Consider the following 13301-nt stretch of genomic DNA (forward strand, 5'->3'; position numbering starts at 1 on the left):
CCATGTGTATGTCAATGTATTCACATAAACCATTTATTAGTTATCAGTAAAAATTCACATGAAATTGAATTTATCATTCACTTGGAAGGTTAGAAAGTTTTAGTCTGATGCCAGAAACAGAATTTAAAAAGTACATTTACAGTAAATACTCTGAAGGATATTTTCATGGAAACCATCTTTTAGGAACCAAATGAGAAATGTGCTTTTTCTCTTTGAAATAAAAGAAGTGCTCAAGGCACCCCCAACACTGACGAGGCAAGTCATGGAGACTTCCCATGACAGGACACCCCACCCCTCACCCAGACCTACCATAAACAATGGACTACTACTATCTTTGCCTCTGGGTTCTTTCAGGTGTTTTGTAAAATGTAAAGATAAAAAAAAATTAAAAACAGTAGGGTTTGCCAGGCCTAAAAAGAAGGAACTACTAGAGTCTTTTAAATAATAAGCAGGAGATGGGAAACAGGAAGTATACCAAGAAAAACATGCCAGAGGGAGGTGTGGGCCCATCTCACATGATTAGTGGGGTGCTTTTGTTTTAGCCTTGGGTTGTCAAAACAATAAATTTTTTTTAGTGACCTTAGCCATTTTCCCCCCTTTATTCAGTGGCCTAAACAAGAGTTGTTTAGCTCAAGTTGAAAATAACCCTCTCATTATTTTACAAGTGACCTCGGAGTGGAATGGAGGTAGCAGGGGCCAATGCTGAATTCTTGGCCTAGGAACCCAAAATGGAGCATCTGGTCCCACCTGACTCTGTGATCAGGGTCAGACTAGATTCTTTCCAAGGACCTTTTACCAGGGAAAGTCACCTTTTCTCTGTTGTAACAGCTAAACTGTATGTATGAAGATCTTCTTACAACCAATATCAAAAAATGGGATGCAAGAATTGGGAGAACAGAAAAATACACACACACACACCACCGAGCATAAGCTCAGACTGTACAAAAATAGTTCCACTGTCTGTTGTAATCATAATGGAGAAACTGCAGGTGTATCACCAAGGTCAGGGCTGGGGGCGGAGGGGAGTAGTGGCTGAGATGGCAGAGAGGATAAAACATGAGCTCTTTCCTTCCCTGGAAACATCATACATTTTTCTTTTCTTTTTGAGTCTGAGTCTCACTCTACTGCCTAGGTTGGAGTGCAGTGGCTCGTGCATGGCCACCGCAGCCTCAGCCTGCTGGGCTCAGCCGATCCTTCCACCTCAGTCTTCCAAGTAGCTGGAACCACAGGAGCGTGCCATCACGCCTGGCCAATTTTTTATGATTTATTGTAGAGATGAGGTCTCACTATGTTGCCCAGGCTAGTGTTGAACCCCTGAGCTCAGGCAATCCTTTTGCCTGGGCCTCGCAAAGTGCTGGGATGACAAGGCATGAGCCACGGTGCCTGGCACATTTTTCAATATATTTTTTTAAAACAAAACTTATTTCCAAGCAAACCACACAGCAATATATTCCCTTTTAGTTCTGATCCGCATGCTTGCTGATTCCATGATAGAAAGTATATAAAATAGATAAAAATATTCCCTAAGCAACTTCATATCTTGTAAGTTTTCAGTCTCTTCGAACTCTTCAAAATCATTGCTGTAAGAGAAAAACAAGAAACAGTAGAGCTTTAACAAAAGTTAAACATCATATTATATAGGCATCTGCCTGAATATGGAAAAACACAGAATTCTCATCCATTCTTACCCTTTCCCACCCCATTTCTTCCCTCATGTGCATTTTTTTCTAGATTTCAGTCTAAAGAAATTTAAGCAAAATTATAATTAAGTTAATTCCAAAAAAGACCTCTTGATCAAGGTCTGACAAACCAAACAATGACAGGACTTGGGAGCCATAGGAGAGGAAGGGTATCCTTGTGCTGCAAGGGTCAAACACACATCTTCATGTTAAATGCCTCCAAGGTGACGCAGGGCACCTCCCTGGGATTCAAGTGCCACTTCATCTGGGGAACACGTTCCTTAACTCCGCTGCCACATTCTGTCAAGTAACAAGTAACAGAATGACATCCTGCATCACAAGGAATCTTCTATGTGGCAGGTGATGTGTCCTTCCAAAGCAGCTCCAGAGAGAGTTCACTCAAGGTCTCCAACCACCCGAGGCAGCTTGATTGGGATTTCAACTAAGAACACAATGATAAATGGCCAATCTTGGTCTTCAAGGCACCCCGGGGTTCTGCATTGTATTTTTAAGTCATTCCAACAACTGGGCCTAGTCAATGTCTACACTGATATTGCAAATAAAGCCCTCATACTTGCAAATAGTTCTCTACTTTCCCAAGGGTTTTTTACAAGTATCTCATCTAATCCACAGCTCTGTACCCTTTTACTTTCCTGTTTTAAAGGTTAGGATGACCCAGGGCAGCACTCGAATTCCAGAGCTGCCTATGTCTGTTGAAACACACATACGTGCAGGGCAGGCTAACCTACACAAGGTTAAGGAGGGGGAAAAAAAAAACAAAACCCTCTTATCTGGCGAAACTGTTACTCCCTAGCTAAACAAAACCAGAGATGAAACCAGCTTGCAAAATAAGAAATAGCACAAAGTCCGTAGAGATGGCTTTAAGAACATACTTTTTCAAAACTTATTTTACAGCTCATCCTTCAAGGTATGCACTCATATGACTCAGATGATTTTTTTGGGGGGGGGTCATTCTGTCATCCATAATATTCACAGTGGTTATGAGAGAGGAGAGAGAAAGTGAGAGTCAGAGAGAGAAAATGAGAGAAAGAGACTGATTTCCCAAACAAGATGATGGGTTAGGTAAAGGACCTTTATCCCTTTAGATAAAAAGAAAATGAAACGTTGTTCCCTAAAACGACATGGCTCAAGTTTCTAACTGTATATTTACTATATAATTTAATTATATGGAAATTCCCTACACTGCCACAACCTAGCACAGCTGAACTATGAATTTTTACTGTAAAGTTGAACAAAATCAAGTCTGGAACTACTTTCAGATAAGAGTCAATTTGTATGAAACATCCTAGCAGAGGCAAAAAAAAAAAAAAAGGTAGAAAGGCCAGAGGTGGAGAAATATTTTTAAAATGGTTCTAGAAGAAAAAATATAAGAAAGACAGTTCTTTAAACTAGGACATCATCTACTATTTTTAAGTCTCCTCTTTATGTGTTCCCTTAGAACTAGACACTTCTGCATCAAGGAAAATAACAAAGTCAAGGGTAAAGGATGCGAGGCCTAGGAAAATGTTTCATTACAGTAACAGTTTTCCTTCCAACTTGGAACTTCCCATTTAGAGCTTTTACACAGATTCGATTGACTTGACGGTGTGGCATGCAGGACCACAGGCCAGGGTGAGACTGAGGGGCCTGGAGCCAGATTCCTGGATTCAAATCCAGACCCTACTGCTAGTTACTGAACCATGCCATGGCAGCCAGTGTAGCACTCTTGTGAAGGGTTACTGGGGATTGTTATCAGATAACATATGCAAAATGCATATGGGGGAGGTCAAGCAGTCCCTGCAGCCCCAAGTTTAGTGATTCTCGCCATAACCAACATCCAATTATCTGCTCTACTCACACTCGCTTTCTTCAAGAGCTGCTGTCTGCATCTGATTAAAACTGCACAGTCTGCAGTATCTCTCTGAGAGAGGAAGTGAAAAATACAAATTGCTGCTTAAGTCCTCACTGCTAATACTAGAAACTAAGCAGAAAAAAGAAAGCTATTTTAAAAACAAAAACAGAAAACTCTTGCCATTCTGGACTCTTCTTACAAATACACATTTATGAGGAGGCTGCACTTACTGGTACAGCAGCCATAAATTTCCAGGACAATACCTGTCTTATCAGAGTGACAATCTAGTAGGAAAAAAGACAAGCCCAAGCTCTATGGCTTGTAAATTTGCGGCTGTGGCTTTCTTTCTGGTGGTAAAACGAAGTGCCTCAAAAGCATGGATGGTTCAGGACTAGCCTGGGCAACATAGCAAAACTGCATCGCTACAAAAAAATTAAAAAATTAGCCGGGCATGATGGTGCATACCTGTAGTTCCAGTTACTCAGGAAGCTGAGGTAGAAGGATCGCCTGAGCCCAGAAGGTTAAGGCTGTGGTGAGCTGTGAGCATGTCACTGCACTCCAGCCTGGGCAACAGAGTGAGACCCCAACTCAAAAAAAAAAAGTCTGGATTATGTTACGGTACATTTTGACATTGTTAAATTCCTGCTCATTTCATTCTACAAATGTAAATACGTCCATATTGATAAACAAGCACACACTTTGAAATAATCTTTCCTTAGGCAGAGCACCAATAGGAATGTTAAGAGGGGCCTTCCATATTGTCCTACAGAGGTCAGATACCCTGTGTGGGCTGACACAGATGCTACAGATAGTAAACAGGCAGCGTGGACGGGAGGGGAAAGAAACTGCCACCCACCCACTGCTCTCAGTAGCCATAATGGGACCACACTATATGGAACAAGCCTGCCTTCTCTCTCCTTTGGGGAAATTTGGTGATTATGGTTTTACACCACTGAGTGCTCAAACTGGAAAAACTAAGCAAAACTTCCTTACAATTCAGCAATCCCAAGTGCAACCATTTCACTCTTGAGACAAGACTGATAGACAAAAATCAAGAACCTCCCAAAAGATTTTTTTTTTTTTTGAGTTGGGGTCTCACTCTGTTACCTAGGCTGGAGTACAGTAGCACTATCACAGCTCACTGTAGCTTTGGTCTCCTGGGCTCAGGTCATCCTTCTGCCATAGCCTCTCGAGTGGTTGGGACTACAGGTGTATACCATCATGCCTGGCTAATTTTTTAATTTTTTTTTTTTGTAAAGACAAGGTTTCGCTATGCTGCCAAGGCTAGACTGGAACTCCTGTGCTCAGTTGATCCTCCTGCCTCAGTCTCCCAAAGTGCTGGGATTACAGGTGAAAGGATATAAGATGATCAGCCATTTTAACAGTGCTTAGCTTTGTCATGAATCTCTGGCAGTTCACTTTAATTTACCTTCTAATTACTGGCCAGGGACAGAACCGGTTTCTCAGAGGTACAATTGATAAGTGTTTTACTCCCTCCCCAGTTTGTTTTCCCTAATGAGCTTTCCTATTCCAGGTATTTGCCTCCAACCCTAAGACTCAAGTTAACCTAATCAGTCCTTCTTGAAATTCATGACACAGACAGACCCCATCAACATGGCAACAGTCATGTGACTGTCCCACCCACCTGCCTGCTGTCCATCACCTGATGTCAGTACCTGTGCTTGTCTGTCCCCTTCTGTGATGACACAGAGCAGACCATTACCCAATCACCTTAACGACCTGCCCCCATCAGAGGGAAAGCTTAAAAGGATTGGACTTCTTACAGTTATTTGCCATTGCCTTGCTAAGCTATGGTTTGGCCATGTGTTCTTTGAGCTATGACCAGGTCATGTTTTCCTAAGCTTTGGCCCACTCTCCTACCTTGGGGAGGTGAATCTCCTTTCTCCTTCTCCCTCCCTCTCTCCCTTTCTCTCTTTACTTTCTAAATAAACTATATTTTCCCATCTAATTTCTATGCAATTCTTTGCATCTTTTGTGTGGCACTGGATCAAAACCAGACACCTCCAGCAGGTCTGACCTAACATTTCAGAGGCCCCACTGGGATATATTTTAACCTAACAACAGGCCTCCCAAAAGATCTGGAACAAAGGCAGAGGTTATCTTTTTCTTTAATGCTCACTATTTACTACAAATCTTATAAAGATAAAGCCATAATCCTATTATTGTTATGGCTCCACAGAAGCCACAATACATTTCCGATAAGGATACAGATGTCTTGTTAGAAAAGATTCTCCAGAAAAAAATAATCTGGTCCCTTTAAAAGTTAGAAACAAGTTTTAGGAAACGAGAAGCCTAAGAAATTAATGAACAGTGAACAGCACAATCTCAAAGGGCAGGGTGTTAAGGAAGGAAAGGCCATCTGATTAATAATAACAGGACTGACGTTTGCAGATTACCTCCACAAGTTTGGTACTGCCATACTAAGCACTTGAGGTTCATAATTCAATCTTCTGGATGACTCCATGAGTCAGTGATGATCCCCATTTTCAAGGGAAGAAACTGAGGTCTGTAGGTTCAAGAACTTGCCCAAGGCCATGTAACTAATAACGGAATTAGGGGTTCCACCTCAGGCAGTCAGACCTGGAAGACCACACGGTCACCCCTACACTGCACTACCATCTGATCACCACAGAGACATCCACAGAGATCTTCTGGTACCCCCCACTTCTCTGCTCCCCACCTGTGCAGGGAAGCCACAGGAGGAAAAGGCAGAAGCTAGAAATACTGGCAGGGCCTCTCCCAGTAGAAGTAATTGTCGTCATGTGAGCAGTTAAATGATGCTAAAAATCTATAGTGAGATCAGCAAAGCACCTACGTGACACTGAATTCTGATCTCATCGAAAGATCCAAGGCTACATAAACACACACCTGGATTAATAACTTCCTGCAAGACTTTTAAATAAAATAAATAAGGATAGTTTATAGAAACCGAGTTAGGATGATGACAGCAGTATTCACACTCGAGTCCTAGAGCTATATATACGTGGCCATTCACTAGTAATCTGTGATCCTCTAAGGCTCAGACTCCTTGGGTACAAGACTATCCTGTTCCAGGCTCTACTGATCAATCTGTGGTCACATGCCCGCTGGTTAGGACTGCTGAAATGTGACACCATGGTGTTGCAACAATACCTCCTGCCTGTATAGGTTGGTGCCTTGGCAGAAGTAGATTAATTATACCCATCGACTCCCTTTATGAGTCCCCAGGGTCTGCTGTTCCCATCCTATGCCCGTGTGTGCCCATTGTTTAGTTCTCACTTCTAAGTAAGAACATGCAATATTCAGTTTTCTGTTTCTATGTTAGTTTGCTTATAATAATGACCTCCAGCTGCATCCACGTTGCTGCAAAGAACATGATTTCATTCTTCTTTGTGGCTGCATAGTATTTCATGGTATGCATGCACCACATTTTCTTTATTCAGTTCACAGCTGATGAGCATCTAGGTTGGTTCCATGTTTTTGCTACTGGGAATAGTGCTGCAATAAACATACAAGTGCAGGTGTCTTTTTGGTAGAATGATTTATGTTCCTTTGGGTATATACCCAAGTAGTGGCACTGCTGGAATCAATGGTAAATCTATTTTTAGTTCTTTGAGAAATTTCCAAACTGCTTTCCACAGGGGTTGAACTAGTTTACAATCCCACCAACAGTGTATAAGCATTGAACTACAACATTTTTCAATTGCAGAATCTTTTAAAAACGTATTTCAAAGTAGTTTGGAACTAGAATTTGGCTACTCTGCAGAGGTCTTTTTTAATGACCAGATGAATGCCATCTTGTCACAGCTATTGAAAAAAGCCACTGAGGGCCAAATACATATAAGATGCTACCCAAAGGCTCAGCACAAGGTGGAAGGACACCATCCAAGCCCTCAAGGAGCTTAGTGCATATGGGGGAGGGGGTGATTTAAACATTAGTTTCACCAAGACAACTTGTGGTACGTGGTATATTATTTCTTAACCAAAACTTGCTTTTTCCATCTAATAATATGTAGTGGGTAATCTGTGTCTGTTCACCTAGCTCTACTTCAGCCTTTGACATTAGTGACCATTATTATTTTTTTTTTTTTTGAGTTGGAGTCTCACTCCACGCCCAGACTGGAGTGCAGTGGCCGCTCCCGGCCACCGCAGCCTCGACATGCTGGGCTCCGGCGATCCTTCCGCCTCAGCCTTCCAAGTAGCCTGAATTACAGGCATGCGCTACCACGCCCGGCTGATTTTTTGATTTATTGTAGAGATGAGGTCTCGCTGCCCAGGCAGGTCTCGAACCCGCGGGCTCAGGCAATCCACTCACCTCAGCCTCCCAAAGGCGTGGGATTACAGGCTGGGCTACCGAGCCAGCTAATACCACCTTCTTCTAAAAAAAAATCAAACACGTCAGATATGATCTCTCTACCAGCTTGTGAGCTAGAGTTCAGCTAACTGGCCTTCAATAAACTTCTACCTGGGTATGAAACCATTATTACATGAATAAGGCAAAATTCACTTAATTAATTAATCCCCTATTGATGAATATTTCAAATTGTTTCCAGTTACTTGCTACTGTAAACAAGGCTGAAATGAACAACTTTGAACACTATTTGTGCATACTTGCATTATATTTATAATTAGAACAATTTGGTCAGTGAGTACATATTTAAATTTTTATATTTCTAGATTGCCACCCATAGGTCTAGACCACTGTCACCTCCCTGCTGGGTGTGTGATAAAGTCCATCCCCCTCCATCCTCTTAACCAGAAACTACGAGAACTGGCTTGTGTGTAAGGTCTTGGTTTATATATGTTCACCCAGAAGAATTACTCATAGTGTCCCTTTTATTCTCAGAGTCTCAATTAAGATGTGTTCTATATCTTAACACATCTTAACACCAGTGTTAATATTCGTCTCTGTCAACAGAAAAGCGAAAGGTGATCTCTATTTTAGTTTGTATTTTTTTTATTAGTAGTAAGATTGGGCATTTGCACATTACAACCCCCATTTTGGACAGGAGACTCGATAATTCAAACCTTAACACTAAATCTCAATGGTGAGCAACTGTTTTGGGGGGCTATTTTTTTTTTTTTTTTTTTTTTTAGTAGGAGTCTCACTCTGTCACCCAGGCTGGAGTGCTGTGGTACATTCAATGGCCACCACAGCCTTGACGTATTGGGCTCAGGTGATCCTTTGGCTTCAACCTTCCAAGTAGCTGGAACTACAGGTGTGTGCCACCACACCCAGCTATCTTTTTGATTAATTGTAGAGAAAAGATTTTGTCAAGTTGCCCAGGCTGGTCTTGAACCTGTGGGCTCAGGCAATCCTCTCATCTCGGCCTCCCAAAGTGCTGGGATTACAGGCTGGGCCACCGAGCCAGCTAATACCACCTTCTTCTAAAAAAAAAAATCAAACACGTCAGATATGATCTCTCTACCAGCTTGTGAGCTAGAGTTCAGCTAACTGGCCTTCAATAAACTTCTACCTGGGTATGAAATGAACAATCTACTACTATCTTATAGGTTATGTCCAACCCGGCCTCTCTGAGCCTCAAGAGAATCAAGAAATATCAAAAACATTCATTTTAACTTTTATTTGCTACATGTTTACATAGGGCTTGTCTAACATAGTACAGTAATGATAACATCTGACATTTACCTATTTCACATGTATTTAGTGCCAAGGAATAACATCCTATAAAGTAGTGGTATTATTGTCATTAGTATTCCCTCTTAAAAGATGGAGAAGGTAAAGGATCCGAAGCTAAGTTACTTATTCAAGATCAGACAGCTAAAAAGTGACGGCCCAAAATTAGCCGAGCATGGTGGTACGCGCCTGCAGTCCCAGCTCCTTGGGAGGCTGAGGTGGAAGGATTGTCTGAGCCTAGGAGGTTGAGGCTGCAGTGAGCTGTGATCATCACACTCCAGCCTGGGTGACAGAGTAAGACCCTAACTCAAACAAAAACAAAAACAAACAAAATAATATGACATCCCAGATCTTCAACACAAGAAGTCTGATCCCAGAAGTTACAATGTGGATTATGTCATTCTATGTCTTGTTACTTACAGAAAATAGGCACTGTTTTAAGCTATTTAAGGCTGGCAGAGCTCAAAGTCTCAAGATACAAATTAAGAACAATAAAAATCCTGATTAAAACTATTAATTTTACCTTCTTTCTAATTACAGGCAAAGTGTCTCTGAAAGTATTTCATTTTCTGCTTCTTTTAAGCCTTCTTAGTCTGTCTTTAGGCCTCCAAAGGGCAGGAGGGTTCAGTGGATTCTCCTGGTCAACAATGGGAAGGGGCTTGGGCCTGCTCCAGGGCTCTATGGGCTAGGAGGAGATGACCTACTTGGTAGCAGTTGGAAGCAAAACCAAACAAATGCCTCAGGCCAGCCAGGTGGCTCACGCCTGTAATCTCAGCACTTTGGGAGACACGAGTCCAGGAGTTCGAGACCAGCCTGGGCAACATAGCGAGCGAGACCTTGTCTTTTCAAAAGAACAAAAAAATTAGCCAGGGCCGAGCACAATGGCTCACGCCTGTAATCCCAGCACTTTGGGAGGCTAAGGCAGGAAAACTGCTTGAGCCCAGGAGCTCACGACCGACCTGGGCAATATAGTGAGACATCATCTCTACCAAAAAACAGAACAATTATCCAGGTGTAGTGACACGCACCTGCAGTTCTAGCAACTTATGAGGCTGAAGTGGAAGGATCACCTAAGCTCATAAGGTGGAGGCTGTGGTGGCCAGGAGCATGCCACTGCCCTCCAGCCTGGGTGACAGAGTCAGACTCTGACCAAAACAAAAAAGTAGGCAGGCAAGGTGGTGTGTGCCTGTAGTCCAGCTACTTGGGAGGCTGAAGCAAAACGATATCCAGTAGTTCAAGGCTGCTGTGAGCCTGATTATGCCACTGCACTCCAGCCTGGGCAACAGAGACCTCATCTCAAAATAAAACAAACAAACAAAAAACCCTCTGGCCCCAACGTTGTCTAAATTCTGGGAATACTAGTAAATATGTTTCAGTATCTTCTGTGCCCAAAACAAGGCTGTAGAAACTTAAAAAAGATATCAGAGTTGATGACAGGCAAGTATGATTTTAGGTCTACTCCAAACTCCATCCATAAATGTACTGGGGCTATTCCCCACAATACAGGACAAATAATAGGATATATGGCTTTTTAATATGTCCTGCATTTTCACTCCTCATGGCTTAGTCAATGTGGGAGAGTAAAAACTGCTTCTTATCAATCATCTATGGGTAAATAAAAACTCAACAGTCAAGGAACCATGGAACATAAAAGCTTCAACAAAAAGCAAGGTGCTAGCCAGATATAGTGGCTCACTTCTGTAATCCCAACAATTTGGGAGGCCGAGATGGGAGGATTGCTTGAGCTCAGGAGTTCAAGACTAGCCTGGGCAACACAACAACACCTTGTCTCTATAAAAAAACGAAAAACAGTTAGCCAGGTGTGGTGGCACGCGCCTGTAGTCCCAGCTACTGTAGTCCCAGCTACTTGGGAGGCTGACCCCAGGAAGTCAAGGCTGTAGCTGTGATGCCAATGCACTCTAGCCTGGGCAACAGAGTGAGACCCCGATTCCCAAAAAACCAACCAAAGAGCAATGGTTACCAGTGTCCTCTGTGTGCTCTCAGGGCTGTGCTGCATGTATATGGGCTCACGCAGTGTGTCTGTAGATCTAAAGCCTCTCCTTTTGCCCTTCCACAGATGACAGCGTGGATGCTGAAAGCACAGGGAGGACTGGTAACCACGGTCCCACCTTGGGAAGGGGTCCAGAAGATAACACAGGAGCAGGGAGGGGGAAGCAGGAGTGGGTAGATGGAGAGGAGTCTTACTTTTGTTTTTAAGAATTTTATTATTTCACCCTGAAGCCTTTTTTGCTGATTGAATATTTTACCCTATGCATGTCTTTTATTTCAATTCTTTAAAAAAGGATCCCATTTCAAACACTTGTAACATCCAGTACATTGGAGACACTGAGGGACTGAACCATCAGGAAGTCCAAGTCGTGGCTCTGCGGTGAACTCTCAGCATGATCTTGAAAAACAGCAGCTGAACAAGGGAATCAGGAGGCACAGGGTCTGCTGTCAAAACTAGCTTCCATTCTAGAAGCTCCATGAGCGCATGGCCTTGGTCTGTGCATCTGACATGCTACTGTGTTCCTGGGGCCCAGACAAGTGCCTGGCACACAATAGGTACGTTTTAAGGATGCAGTGGTACTTGCTGTGAAAGGAATTAGCCATCACATCTCCTCCGAGGTCTAAAAGTCTATGACCTTAGTCTACCTGGAAGAAAATGGAATGGTTTACAAACCTGGACCTGATGCAGGCAGAGCCTTACAGCCCATCAGATGATCCTCAGATGATCCCACAGGAGGCCCAAGGAGGCCCTCCCAAGCCAGGATCACTATGCAGCTACATGAAGAAAGGCTTGTTTGTTTCCTTGCCAGGGAAAGCAAAGCTCCCTCATGCCCCACAGCCACTGGGCACGTTGGCTTCAGACTGTGGGTTTCTTCCCATCCAAGCCCTGTCACTACTTGTCCTGGGATCTGGGGAAAATCATCCCCTCTGAGCCTGGCTTGTCATCTATAAAATGGGGTTTTGTCTATGGTTTCTGAGATTGTTGTTATGTTCCTGTCCCTCACTCAGCTTTTCTCTCCATCCAGTCGACTGTCCAGCCTGCCTCTCCTTCACGGAAGGTGGTAGGTGGTCGTAACCTCCCTCCACCTCCACATGTAAGACAGACTCAGTGGGACTGGTCTTCCACATAGGAGCAAGGCAGGTATCAAAGAGCACCGCTTTTACCCTTGAGAAAGGTGTCCAGCAATTGAAAAATCAAGCCAGGTGGCCTGGTCCATTTCTACTTAAGGTGCAGTTTCTTCTTACACATTTATATTCCATTTGCCCCTGTAAGATCAGTGAATCAAGTTTAAAAGCACCTGTCAAATCTGAAATCCTTTTGCTTTTTTTTTTGAGTCCGGGTCTCACTCTGTCACCCAGGGTGAAGTGCAGTGACACGATCAGGGCTTACAGCAGCCTTTGCCTCCAAGGGTCAGGCCATCCTTCTACCTCAGTCTCCCAAGTAGCTAAGAATACAGGCACACACGACCACGCCTGGCTAATTTTTTTAAGTGTTTATAGAGACATAGTCTGGCTATGTTGCCTAGGCTGATCTTGAATTCCCAGGCTCAAGCAATCCTCGGCCTCCCAAAATGCTGGGATTACAGGTGTGAGCCACCACATCTGGCCCTGGTTTTTAAAAAATATGTATTTTCTCTGAATTTTTAAAAATATGAATTTTTAGGGAGAAAAAATAAACTAGCTAGTGGTAGTGGTACCTAGTGTTTCCCACCATCACCTGCTTTCTGGATAGATAAGAAAGGCAATTCAGAGGATTACAGAAAAAGCAGCACAACTTCAGGAGTGGCTCCGAAGAGCCTCTACTATAAAGAAAGGGGGTGAGCTGAGTCCAAAAACAGGAGATGAGCTGCCTTTCCTTCCTCAATGTCAGGAGAAAACACAGGCAGCTCAGGGTCAGGAGAGCCAACCTGTGATTGGACATGGATGCTCAGGGGAGTTTGAGCCATGAGCATCTTGACAAAGAGGAGGCTTTTATTCCAAAGTAAAGCACCAACCGACACTGCAGTCATGCTTCGGTGCTGAAAATTCAGGCCACACTACACTTTTATTTATCCCATCCTTTGATCTTTATCATAAAAAGAAATGAAGCCAGCAAAATCTTTCAATTGCCTTGCTACTAATT

At 43.1% G+C, this 13301-nt stretch overlaps 1 protein-coding gene across 1 annotated transcript in view; it reads right to left on the reverse strand.

Annotated features, from left to right (window-relative positions):
* Nucleotides 1-1504: 1504 nt before the first annotated feature.
* The window catches only part of RELL1 (RELT like 1), a 72245-nt gene continuing 60448 nt past the window's right edge, over nt 1505-13301 (reverse strand). The window contains exon 7 of the mRNA XM_008067837.2: nt 1505-1580. The gene's annotated coding sequence lies outside the window, so the exon portion shown is untranslated. The remainder of the gene's footprint in view (nt 1581-13301) is intronic.

The sequence above is a fragment of the Carlito syrichta genome, unplaced genomic scaffold (genome assembly GCF_000164805.1).
Source record: "Carlito syrichta isolate Samal-C Ts95f unplaced genomic scaffold, Tarsius_syrichta-2.0.1 Scaffold309784, whole genome shotgun sequence".
In the NCBI taxonomy this organism is placed as follows: domain Eukaryota; kingdom Metazoa; phylum Chordata; class Mammalia; order Primates; family Tarsiidae; genus Carlito; species Carlito syrichta.